Source organism: Delphinus delphis, chromosome 15, assembly GCF_949987515.2.
Source record: "Delphinus delphis chromosome 15, mDelDel1.2, whole genome shotgun sequence".
NCBI classification, from domain to species: Eukaryota; Metazoa; Chordata; class Mammalia; order Artiodactyla; family Delphinidae; genus Delphinus; species Delphinus delphis.
Genome location: NC_082697.1, coordinates 15,882,621 through 15,894,917, shown reverse-complemented (window position 1 = coordinate 15,894,917; position 12,297 = coordinate 15,882,621). Strand labels below are relative to the sequence as shown.

The 12,297-nt window shown below is 45.8% G+C and overlaps 1 protein-coding gene across 1 annotated transcript in view; it reads right to left on the bottom strand.

Annotated features, from left to right (window-relative positions):
* Positions 1-12,297, bottom strand: part of JPH2 (junctophilin 2) — a 57,613-nt gene that overhangs the window by 44,422 nt on the left and 894 nt on the right. The window lies entirely within an intron of this gene.

The window sequence follows — 12,297 nt, the reverse complement described above, 5'->3', positions numbered from 1 at the left end:
ACCGTTTCGGAAACCCAAGGGGAGACAGAGAAGAGACCTGTGGGTCAGACCATGGATTCCGCCTCCAAATACAGAATGAATACTGAGAACACCATCCCCTCTGGCCGGTGACACCTGCCTATTTCTAGGAAACTGTCCAACTGTCAGTGTCCAACTGTCAGTGTCCCTAGGGGACTGAACAGAGATGGAGAGAAAGTAATCAGGAGTAGCTCCTCTCCAGAGGTCCCCACTGCCCATGGAAGTCCTTACCTGACAGTTCAGTGTCTTCATGACCTGGTCCCAGCTCACCTTCTCAGTTTTCCTCCCCAAATCCCCCAAAGCCTACTTTCAAAGCCACCTGCTTCAGAAACCTACCCAGGCCACCTTCCTTCCTCCAAACTCTCATCACTTCTTCCCACCCATGTCCGCTATCTTGTCTATATATTGTCTATTTTGTCCAACAGCCATCTCTGATCCTTCTCCAAATCCTCTCACGTAGTCTTAGAAGTTAGTTCAAGATCTTTGGGCAGGACCATGGAAGCGTCAACAATAGATTTCAGACAGGGTTTAAGATAGAGCATGGCAGGTAGGGGAGTGAGCGCCAGAAGAGTCCAAGGGTCACGGCTCTTGTCCAGGCACCCTAAATCAGATGAGGTAAACCAGGAATGCACATTGTGGTGAACACACGTGCCCATGCCATGGACAGCCACATAGATGCTCTTGACTATAGGGGACCCATCCCACCTTGATGAAGACCATGGATCCTGTGTCCCAGAGAGAGCAAGTCAAACCTGAGACATCTTTGGGAGCAGCAAAGAATAATGGAAATTGCTTGGGTTTTGGAAACAGACCTGACTCTGAATATCTCTTTAATCTCTCCCCACTTCCCTTTATCTCCACTCCGTCCATCTAGTGCAGGGCTGTGCCAATATTCCCTGGTTAACTACAGTAGCGTCTGCCCTGGTCTTTGCCTCCCCAGATACACACTTCAATCCATGCTTCGCTGCCGCCAGAGTCATCTCCTTTGTAAGATGCAGATGTGATCAGGTTATCCCCACGTAAAACTTTGTGACGGCTTCCCAGTACCTTGAGGGAGGATTGTCCCCTAGGAAACATATTCTGAGACTGAGATTGCATGTGGGTGATTCTGGGGGGAGGGCTCTCAGGGCAAACAGCCATAAGGAAGGAAGCAGGCTTCAATAAGTGGAAGAAGTCGAACAGTGGCAGCTAAAGCCTCACTGGATCCCATGGGGATCTCTGGAGCTGGTATGGCCCTTCAGAGTTGTCCAAAATCAAAGCAAGGAGGCTGGGTCTTTGTACTCCTGTATCAACTAGTCCTTAACTGTGGGTTACCCCCAGAGGGAGGTACCTCCTTTTGACAGAGGGCAATGGCCAGCTATGAGCCATCAGCAGCCCAAACTTCCGGCGGCTGGGGAAAAGAGGACCCTGCTCCTGCGGCGTGTCTGAGGGTGTCCCACAGCATCTGCTGTAAGGATGAAATTCAAACTCTTTGTTGTGACCCACGAAGCCCTCTTGGCTTGGGCCCTGCCAACGCTCCAGCCTCATGTATCCCACTCTCTCTCCCAGTCTCTGTGCTCCCACCTTTTCTTTTTTATTTATTTATTTTTTTTTCAGTACGCGGGCCTCTCACTGCTGTGGCCTCTCCCATTGCGGAGCACAGGCTCCGGACGCGCAGGCCCAGCGGGCACGGCTCACGGGCCCAGCCGCTCCGCGGCATGTGGGATCTTCCCGGACCAGGGCACGAACCCGCGTCCCCTGCATCAGCAGGCGGACTCTCAACCACTGCGCCACCAGGGAAGCCCCCACATTTTCTTGAACACAGCATGCTCCGTTCCCACCTCCAAGCCTTTGCACTCAATATTCCTTCTGTCCGGCACCATGTGGTCCTCCCATCACCCATCCTTAAGATCTCAGCCTCAAGGCTAAGATCACTTCCTCAAGGAAGCCTTCTCTGATTACTCGACCAGACTAGGCTCACCCATTATCAGCTCATAAACCCTTCTACTTGCCCTTCAAATTATTTATCCCATGTTGTAATTAAATAACTGTCCAATGCTGGTCTCTGCTGTTAGAATGCACGCTCTTGAGGGCAGGGACCCAATGCCTTGCTCACCACAGCACCTCCAGCCCTCAATGTGATGCCCAGAGAAGGCATCCAGCAGATACTGTCAAATGAGTACATGGGTACCCGGCCCTGGACAAGTTCTTTTTGAGTCTATCTCTGCTCAGCAAAGGAAGCAAAGCAATTTTCCTTGCAGGGTTGCTGTGAGTGTCCTGTGAGTTATCTAGCAGAGACCTCAGACTCTCGATAAATGTTGGCTCCCTTCACTTCTTGGGAAAGGATTGCAGGGTGACCAGTCATCCCCGTTTGCCTGAGATTGAGGGGGTTCCCCGAGAAACTTTAATACTTTCAGTACTAAAACCAGGACAGTTCCCAGGCAAACCGGGAGGGTTGGAAACTGGGAGGGTTGGTTGCCCTAAATTTGGGTGGGAAGGAGAGAAGTGCATTTCATATTAGCACGTTGTTCCTGGTATGCTGGTAAAACAGCTCTTTGGAAAAACAAACAACCCTGATTCATCGCGTCGGCCAATTTCCATCATCTAAATATTCCCACCCTGGCCAGTGAAGCTACCAGCGGTCGAACAGCCAGCTTGCAAAATTCCTGAAAACTTAACAATGGGCCGCCATGCACCAGTAGGAGCTGATGCCAGCGCCCCGTAGCTAATACAGACTGTCGCGTTCCTGATATCCACACATGCACAACAGGGTCATAGACAACCTCAACTCGGGGGTAAGTGAGAATATTTCAATCCCCAGAAAGGCACAGCTGGAATGGACCTTGAAGACCATCTAGTCCAAGGCAACAAGTCATCTGTCACATGGGCTACCACTTCCCCATCCTGTGTCCACAACAGACATTGTTAATCGATCATGATGCTGAATCCTAATAAGGCGGAGCAGTCTCCCCTCACCACCTCTCCGGGCAGCCACAGTCAAGTAGCTGATGTTGCATGTGCGAGAAATCGACTTACCTCCAGGAGTAAGTGTGGTTCAGCCCCTCATTATACAGGGTAGGAAGCTTAGGCACAGAGTGGTACAGGGACCTACCCAAAGCCACACAGCCAGGCAGTAGCTCAGCTGGGACTAAGGAACAGATCACCTGCCTTCCTTGCCCTTTCAATCCTGCTTTGCCTTGAAGAGCTGAATACCCCAGAGTGGGGCAGAATGAAGGGAACTCATTTGGGATCTGAGCCTAGATTCTGGGGGACTCTCCTTAGAGCCCCCAAACTCTCTTTGTACCCTGAAGGCTTCTTAACATGTCAGCATATAAACGTTTATGTGTTGCGGGGAGAGCACTTCTGAAAAACTTACAAAGTGGCACATGCCCATTGCATAAAATTCAAACAACAGAGAAGTATTTAAAATAAAAAACTCTTGTATTGTCTCCCCAGAGGTAATCACTGTTAACAATTTCAGTCCTTCCAGGACTTTTTCTACTTATTTACAAGCCTGTATATATCACAAGTGAACTAAAAGATTAGCTGCTCCCCACCCTAACACCGTCCCCCCGCAATAAATATTTGTCCAGTGGCTCTTGTTTGCTTAAAATGCCTTAGGTTCCCTTCCATATGAGTATAGGTGGGTCTGTCTCTGTCCTTTCCCCCTCCCCCCGGCTGCGCCGTGCAGCATACTGGAATCTTAGTTCCCCGACCAGTGTTCAAACCCACGCCCCCTGCAGTGGAAGCTCAGAGTCTTAACCACTGGACCACCAGGGAAGTCCCTGTCTCTGTCTTGTTTTTTTTTTTCGCTCTCTCTCTTTTTAAACTTTTTTTTTTTTTTTTATTGAGGTGTAGTTCTGCCTCGGTCTTTTTAATGGTTTTCGTACTTCCTGGCACGGTCTTATGAATTAATTGAACAGTCCCTTTGGGTGAGCATATAGATGCTCTTCCGTTTTTCCTGTAACAATCCCAAGGCCTTGCTCTCTGGCTCGCCTGCGAGGTGGTCCCGAAGTCCCTTCCTGTGGCCCCCAAATGCTACCTCCCATCAAAGCTCCACTGTCTCTGGTTTCGCAGGATCACCAACAGGGGATTAATCAGGTGACACTGAGCGGATGCTGACAGTCTTGGGGCCTCGGGGGAAGCATCTTTGCCAGGCCCTGGGTCAGCTCAACAACGCTGAGGGCCTTGGAAGCCAGAAATAATTGAGTGTGGGGGAGGAAAGGGATCAAGGGGAGACGGCCTGGGCTCAGACCCCCCACTGGTTGCTCAGGGCTCCCTGTCTGTGTGCACGCCCACCCACAACCCTCACGCCCACGTGCCGTGTTTAACGGGCTTTGCTGACTCTCAGTACACAGCACCGAGCTCCTGACCTTCCCTCTTCAAACCCTCACCCTAGCTTAGCTCAGGGCAACGCCATCCTTTGTGGCTCAGGCCAAAGCCTTGGAAGCTTCCTTGACTCTTCTTTCTCTCACTCCCCCTATGCAATCTATCAGCCCAATCTTTCGGCTCCAGGTTCAAAACAGACCCAGAGTTCGACCACTTCTCCCCACCTCTGCTGATCCAGGTTGAAGGTCCAAACCATCGTCATGTCTCATTGCAATAGACACACTAATTGATCTCCCTGCTTCTACCCTTTCTGCACCACATCCTTGCCCCCAAACCGTCTCTGAACACAGTAGCCAAAGGAAGCCCTCTCAGCAAAGTCAGAGCATGTCACTGTTATAGCCCGCATTTTTCTCAGGGTAAAAGCCAGATACTTACAATGGCCTACCAGGCCCTGCGTGAACTACCCTGTGCCACACCTTCCCGGCAGGAATATTATATAGGGGATGCTGTGTCCTTCTCTGTACATCCCAACAAAGGCCCCTATTTTCTGGTTGTCCTGTCATCAATGATGTGAAATTTGATCACTTTGTTAAGACGGTATTCACAAAGGATTCAAATTTAATTAAAAATAAAAGTAAGAAAAACATTGTGCGTGCCACACAGAGCATTTCCTGCAGGTTGCGGCCCACCCTCAGGCCTCAGGGTGCGGCCCCCATTCTACACGGTTCAAACAATGGTCAGCTGCACATGCTTGAATACCTCCAGGCACAAGGTGCTCACTACTCGCCTAGGGGGAGAGGCTTCTGGAGTTCCCACTGCCCCTGGATCGCCCTCTCGATTCTGCCAGGCGGGTCCGGGTCAGTCGACTCCCAGTTATGCAGGAGTAAGTAGGGGCCTTGGTCTTGACCAGACCCAAAGCCCACTTACTCTGTGGCTCTGGCTTGGGAAAGGAAAGGAGAGAACAGGGGCGGCCCTCTGGTCTATGGCAGGAAGCAAGCCTGTCTCCCTCACCCCACACCCCGCCCTCAACCAGGGACCTTAGAAAATGAGACTGGACATTCCTCACAAAGGTGTGGCAGCCAGGGCTGGTCCAAGCAACAGCTGCTGGGGACATGAAATTAGCAGGCCCTGGAAGCAAGCCAGCTCGATGAATGCCAAGGGCCTGGCCTTGGACAGGGGTACGTCTGGGGAGATTTGGCCAACTGGACACATGCATCCCAGAAAACAAGGCTGCAGAGAGGACTAGTGACATCCACTTCCCGGTCTCACTGAGGGTCCACTCTGCTCCCCTGGAGTCCCGGATAAATGCCAAGAAGCTGCTGTGACAGCAGCCCAGATGACTATCACGCTGACCCCCTGGCTGTGAACTGGGACATGAGATTTTCAAGATGAGGTTAAATTATGCTGATCCTACATTCGAAATGGAATCATGCCTGACTTGGGTTCCATCTACACTGGCAGGACCCAAGGCAGAACTAAGCAAAGTCTTGGCTTATTTAAGTGCTCCAAAATCAAAAGCTAGGTTTTGTACTGAAATATTCTTCCCCAAACGGAGGCAGGTGTGGTTCAGACCATCCTGAATTAGTTCGCCCTTTGGACTGTGAAAGAAACACAGAAAAGAGAATATATGTTTCAGCATTTCCTCTGTGCCAGGCATCCTGCTAAGTCCTTTTTATGTATTATCTCATTTCATTGTTTCAATCACATTTTGAGGGAGATTTTGACATCCCTAATGGAAAAAAGGAAATGGAAGGTGAAAGAGATCACATGATACGCTTATGTTTGTAGACTTAAGAAGTGGTCCCACTGGGATTTGGACCCAGATCTGGCTACTCTAAGCCCCAAGTGTTTAAGTAACACAGGCTTCCTTTAGTCCCATCAGATTCTCTTAGGACTTCTACACTTGAGTTTTAATAGCAATCAAGAAATTCTAAATTAAAAGACATTCTTTTTAAATCTGAAAAACAACCCCCCCCCCAAAAAAAATCCCACCAAAACTAAGAAATTAATTTAGCAAGGTGAAAGGATTGAAAAAGCAGTGAACAATTGGAACAATGAAATTTAAAATGCCATTTATAATATCATAAAAAAGTAAAATACTCGTTAATTTTATCAAAAAAAAAAGTGCAAGACATTGAAAACTCTAAAACTTTGCCAAACAAAATTAAAGAAGACCTAAATAAATAGGAATATATACCATGTCCATGATTGGAAGGCTCACCGCTGTTCAGATGTCCATTCTCTCCAAATTGATGTGTCGATCAAATGCATTTTTTCTGTAATTATTTTACTCATAATCACACAATAAATGAATGGAACGAATGCATCAGTATGAACGATGCAGCACATTTTTAGAAAACTAACTAGGATCCAAGAAAATGGAAAAAAAGAATTTAAAAAGCAACAAGACAGTGTCCATAGATGGGTCTCTTAAATTCTCTAGTGAAGAGATAATACAGTCACTCCTTTACAAATTGCCTTTGGTTCTTATGCTTATCTTAATTGTGAAGTTGTGCCGAATCTACTTCAGCAAAACCCATCAACTGCATTTTTAATCAAATTTCCATCAGGCATTTTTAGTAGAAATTGACAACCTGATTTTATCATCTATATAGAAATGGAAATGATCTAGAATAACCGACACGGTCTTGAACAAGGAGAGCAAAGTTGGAGGATTTACTCTGATTTAAAAACTTGTTTTAAAGCTCCACGAACCAAGGCAGTGTGATATTGGCACAAAGATAGACACATAGATCAATAGAAACGATATTCCTTTGCAGAGCAAATATGTAAAGAAATATGGAGGTTAAGTTGCTTCGTGGAACCCATATCACAGGCCCAGATAGTGTGACATCAGGTATTATTCAGGCCTCTAGCCTGGCAAATTCATTTAGCTCCCATGTTCAGAGTCAATTGGGCTAAAATGAGCTTAAGTCATCAGCTTTGGGAAGGATAAAGAAATCTGTGTCCAGAGCATAGAAGGTTGTGTTTTTGACCCAGGTCTCATACTTAAACATAAAAATATCAGTGTTTCAGTATGTAATAATAATAATAAGAGCACTAACCACATGCCTAAAACTGTTCTAAGTATTTTAAGTATTCAGTGCATCATTTAATTCTCTCAACAAGAGAGAACAATAATTCTATCAATAATATCTCATAAAAGAGAAAAGAGCAAGTACAGCATATAGGAAGAGAAATATTGTTTCATGATGATTTGCTCCAGTTTTATGTTTTTGTGTGTGTGTGCATAGAATTACAATGAGAAATACGTATCTTAAGGTGGGCTGTGGTCATAAAAATTTGAAAGCCGCTAGTGTAGTAGATGAGAGAGTTGTTAAGAAGCCTCAATAATAAATTGGGAGCCTGGGATTGACATATACACATTACTATATATAAAAGAGATAACTAATAAGAACCTGCTGCAAAGCACAGGGAACTCTACTCTGTATTACAGATTATGTATAGTCTGTAATGGACTATATGGGAAAGGAATCTCTTAAAAAAAAGGGTGGATATATGTATATGTATAACTGATTCACTTTGCTGTACACCTAAAACTAACACAACATTATAAATCAACTATACTCCAATAAATATTTTTTTAAAAGACCCACTACTGGGCATATACCCAGAGAAAACCATAATTCAAAAAGACACATGCACCCCAATGTTCATTGCAGCACTGTTTACAATAGCCAGGTCGTGGAAGCAACCTAAATGCCCATCGACAGACGAATGGATAAAGAAGATGTGGTACATATATACCATGGAATATTACTCAGCCATAAAAATGAACGAAACTGGGTCATTTGTAGAGACGTGGATGGACCTAGAGTCTGTCATACAGAGTGAAGTAAGTCAGAAAGAGAAAACCAAACATCATATATTAATGCATATATGTAGAATCTAGAAAAATGGTACAGATGAACCGGTTGGCAGGGCCGAAATAGAGACACAGATGTAGAGAACAAACACGTGGACACCAAGGGGGAAAAGCTGGGGTGGCAGGGTGGGGTGGTGGTGGGATGAACTGGGAGATTGGGATTGACATGTATACACTAATATGTATAAAATAGATAGCTAGTAAAAAAATATATATATAAAATTATGTTAAGGAAAAATAAACCTCACTAATATAATGAACGTATGATTCTTAGCACAGAGCCTGAGAGATAAAGACTAGTAAAGACTCCGTAAATGGTAGAGACAGTTATTACTATTGTCACAGAGCCTGATAAAAACTAGTAAACACTCAACAAATGGTCAAGACCATTGCTACTACTGTCACGGCCAGCTTCATGGGCATTTAACCGGTGTAGTCACACAGGACCCTGCTCAGAAGGGTCCTGAACATGGCTTAATGCTCTCTTGTCACCATCTTGAAATTCTTACTGATTTTGAAGAAGGGGCCCACGTTTTCATTTTGCACTGTGTCCCTCAAATTATGTAGCCAGTCCTGATTATTTTGTATAGTTGTCTGTCATTTATTAAAATACTGATTCATAATATGTATAAAATATTTAATTATCACTTACAACGATCAAATTCCATCTCTGCCTCTTATCAGTTAGAGGACCATGAGAGAATACTTACTATCTGTCTCAGTTTCCTCTTCTATAAAAGAGGGGTAACAAGAGTACTTCTCCGTAAGGTTACTGTGAAAGTTTAACTAACACAACACATGCCACGTACCAAGATCAGCACCCGGCACATCCTTCCTACTCCGAAAATGTTAACTATTATTATTATTAACTTCATGAAAAAAAGGCAACCTTGGGCTTGGTTTTTCCTACTGCACATTTTGGGGAGGGGATTATTGAACTAGACCCATGATTCTGGAATTTATCTGAGCACCAGATTACTTGGAGAATCTGATGGCTCTTTGAGGAAATACCTCCCAGAAAAACACAGATAGTCCACGCACATATGCACACATCTTGCCTGCAGTTTCAGGCCATTTATGGGCCTCTGAGGCCAAGGCTCAGGCCCAGGTCAAGATCCGAGGAAAGCAAAGATCACTAGTTGCCCTTCTAGTCCTGGAGTCTGTGGGTCTCTGGGGAGGAAACCGCCAGGCAGCACGTTACTACTTAAGGACCTGGTGTATGCAGGCTTTGGGCTTTTAAGTCAGCAGCTATTTTTAGCTTTGCTATATATGGCCAGGGGAGGAATGTGGGGCTATAGGCAGGGGAGGGGGTGCCAGGAGGCTGAGGGCAGAGTTTGGGAGGCTGGAGCTCCTTTGCCTTGACCACCTTACCCTTCCCACCAAAGAATTGGAGCTTAACTTCCAGCCAAAGCAACAAGCATGGGGAAGAGAGAAGGTCTGTGGATTTAGGAGTGGCAGGGGCTTCCATGAAGATGCCAGGTCAAGTCACTTTAGAACAGTGATATTCATACTTTTTTGACCGTGACCTGCAGTAAAAAATATATATGTTTGAATCATGACACAATCATAAACACATTTTTTTGCCCATGATGAATAATTGATTAATCTACCATGAAATCATGAAAATAATAATGTGCGAATTTTCTATATTGTTGAATTTAATTTAAAGGGTCATCTTTTATTCCTGATTAAGTACTTTGTGTGGAGATATTAGTAGATGGTAGTCATCAATGTAGAAACACAGACATTTTAATACACACACTATATATATACATATACCCATATATGTATATATATACATATATCTCCAACTGAACAAACATTTCAGGAAACAATACTTTATCTCATTCTCTATGAAACACTTTGATATTTTCTATTCTGTTCTGTTCTATTCTATTCTTTCATTTTTTAAAATGCAGGTCATGACCCAATAAATTGATTTTGCCAATGAGTCAACATCTCCAGTTTGGGTTTGGAACAGGCAGACACCTGTAACATTGGACTGCAAGGTAAGGTAGGGAGTGGAGGAAAGGGGACATATTATCGCTTAGCTCAGTACTTCTCAAAACTGGGGATAAGATAAAGGTTTCAGCCGCTGGATGGCAAGCTTTGGACCTCAGAGTCTTTGTACACTGTTCTCTCCACCTGGAGCATGCGTCCTCCACCCTTGTCACCTGGTTCACTCTGGTACTTCAGAGCTCCACTTGCCACTTATTCCAGGAAGCCTCCCTGATTGCCTCAGTCTGGTTAGCTGCCTGCTTCTTGCTCCCTTAGTCCCTGGCACATCCCTGCTTGGCACCCAACACAATTTTTTCTTAGATTCTCTGGAAGGCAGGAACCTTTCCCATCCTGTTCATTTCTACACCCTCCTCACCAGCCGCCCACCACCCACCCAGTGTAGCGTAGCACTGGCTTCCTAATAATCACTCAGTAAATATTTATTGAATGAATTGATGATAATTAATAGTAATAATGGCAACTACACATTTATCGCATGAGAAATCTTAGGAGAGATCAGTATAAATCCATTTTAGGGATGAGGAAACTAAAGCTCCAAGAGATCAAATAATATGATGGGGGAGGGGAGTAATCCAGCATTGCCTGACTCCCAATGGTACCTAATCACAGGATCTTATTTGTCCACATTCCCCTCAACACTGTCCAGGATGGGGCAAAGGGCAGGTCCTTAACAACCCCTGGGAGACCTGATGACAGGTTGATTAAAGAGATTTTCCGAAGCAGTGGCCACATCTAATTTTGGAGGGTTGCACTCGTAGGAGAGGATCTATGAGGTTTCCAGGCCCCCTGGATGTGGGGCTATCTCATTCGGGAGGAGAGTCTGGGCTTCTGACAAACCAGGGAGGCAGGCCTTCTGATGACACACATTTCTAGGCTCCTGGACACACTTAGGCTAAAACCCAAGGCCCTACAAGTGTGTGTGACCTGGCCCATGCCTGCCACTCCAGCGGCAGCCCCATCAGCCCGGCCTGTTCCGCTCAGTCATGCGGATCCCGCCGCTCCGGTGTTCTTGCTGTCCTCACCCATGCCGAGCCCAGTCCTGCCTCAGAGCCTTTGCAGTCGCCATTCCCTCTGCCTGGGATCTTCCCTCCCTCTCTAGTCCTCTCCACCCTACTTCTCAGGAACTCCCCATCCAAAAACATCACCCTCTTCCTTCTCTGCTATTTTTTTCATAACACTAGTAACTTCTGGAAATTGCATATATGTTTGTTTTCCGGTTTATTTCTGTCTTCTTCACCAGACAGGGAAGTCCCTGAGGACTATGCTTGCTCACTGCCTTGGCCCCTAGGACTCACTGTGGGAGGGCGCCTGACACATAGTTGGTGATCCATGAATGAATGAATGGGTTTCCCCCGTTTTAGACATCTTGGGACATCGGCCTCTAGTTTCCCAGAAATGTATGTCCCTGCGACTCACATCCAGGCCCGCAACACACACAAACTGTGGTTTGGGGAGGGGAAAGAAGGAACTTTCAGCACGTGCGTACTTGCACCACTCTGCATGGATAACTGATGTCCAGCAAGCATGCAAGGATTATCTCCATCTGGTAATTGGAGAATCTGAAGCTTGCTCTCTGCTTGTCCCCAGTGTGTAGTGTAGTGTCCGGCATAAACATCTGGTGAACTTAATTGCACTGAATTGCAGAGGTTCCGCAAACTGCTCAAGGTCACCAAATTAGGAAATGTGGAGCCAGATTTTGTTCAATTCCAGCCAGGGTTGCGTGGCCGCCATAGTGCCATAGAAACTCCAGGGACACAACCTGTTAACATCCAGATGCATTCGAGGGTGGGCCCTCAGACACTCACCAGTTGGGAGCCCAGTCAGGAGCCCATCCTGCACCTGAGGCCATTCTCTATCTGCTTCTCAAACATAATTTTCCCATCAAGGTTCAGTTCAGATGTCACCTCCTCGAAAGCATCCCCTGATCTCCTCAAATCTAACTTCTCTTTTCTGCCTCAGCACTCTGTGAATACTTGTGTATAATTGTTTGTCCACAAGCCTATCTTTGAACCCATGGGATGTATCTTGTTCCTCTTTATATCGAACCCTTTTTACAGTGCCTGGTG